The following is an 843-nucleotide window of genomic DNA, read 5'->3' on the forward strand; positions in this document are numbered from 1 at the left end:
CACCTCGCAGAACCGTTCAACCCATTTTTGTGTCCTCTGGTTTGGCAGAGCGATGCATCACCTCGGCTATGAATCCTGAAGTACTCATCGACAGTTTGGCCGAGTGGTCCAAGGCGCTGGCTTTAGGCGTCAGTCCGAACGGGCGTGGGTTCGAGCCCCACAGCTGTCAGTCTATATACCTGACTGGTCTTATATTAAGAACCGAGACCCTTTCAGAAGCGAGGTAGTGCAAGACCAAAACCTTTTGATCGATATTGTGCCATCGCAACTCCTAGAAACCGTTCAACCCATTTTTGTCTCCTCTGGTTTGGCAGAGCGATGCGTCACCTCGGCTATGAATCTTGAAGCACTCATCGACAGTTTGGCCGAGTGGTCTAAGGCGCTGGCTTTAAATCGCCAGTCCGAAAGGGCGTGGGTTCTAACCCCACAGCTGTTAGAAATTTCTTTTCGTGTGATTTGATGAAGAACGCATTCCGCGGAAACGGTTCGAAACCGTTTTTGTGTCATGTCCTATAGTGTAACGCATCTTCTCCGCTATGATTTTTGAAGCACTCATCGACAGTTTGGCCGAGTGGTCTAAGGCGCTGGCTTAAGGCGCCAGTCCGAAAGGGCGTGAGTTCGAACTCCACAGCTGTCAGTCTATATACCTGACTGGTGTTATATTGAGAACCCAGACCTTTTCAGAAGCGAGGTAGTGCAAGATCAAAACCTTCTGATCGATATTGCGCCATCGCACCTCGCAGAAACCGTTCAACCCATTTTTGTGTCCTCTGGTTTGGCAGAGCGATGCATCACCTCGGCTATGAATCCTGAAGCACTCATCGACAGTTTGGCCGAGTGGTC

At 50.2% G+C, this 843-nt stretch overlaps 3 non-coding genes across 3 annotated transcripts; all 3 read left to right on the forward strand.

Annotated features, from left to right (window-relative positions):
• Nucleotides 1–89: 89 nt before the first annotated feature.
• Nucleotides 90–169, forward strand: Pmar_PMAR008152. Its single transcript has one exon. It is a non-coding gene; the product is annotated as a tRNA-Leu (tRNA).
• Nucleotides 170–355: 186 nt separating this feature from the next.
• On the forward strand, nt 356–436 carry Pmar_PMAR008153. The gene has a single exon. It is a non-coding gene; the product is annotated as a tRNA-Leu (tRNA).
• Nucleotides 437–557: 121 nt separating this feature from the next.
• On the forward strand, nt 558–637 carry Pmar_PMAR008154. The gene has a single exon. It is a non-coding gene; the product is annotated as a tRNA-Leu (tRNA).
• The last annotated feature ends 206 nt before the right edge of the window (nt 638–843 follow it).

Source organism: Perkinsus marinus, assembly GCF_000006405.1.
Source record: "Perkinsus marinus ATCC 50983 genomic scaffold scf_1104296955630, whole genome shotgun sequence".
Classification (NCBI taxonomy): Eukaryota; Perkinsozoa; order Perkinsida; family Perkinsidae; genus Perkinsus; species Perkinsus marinus.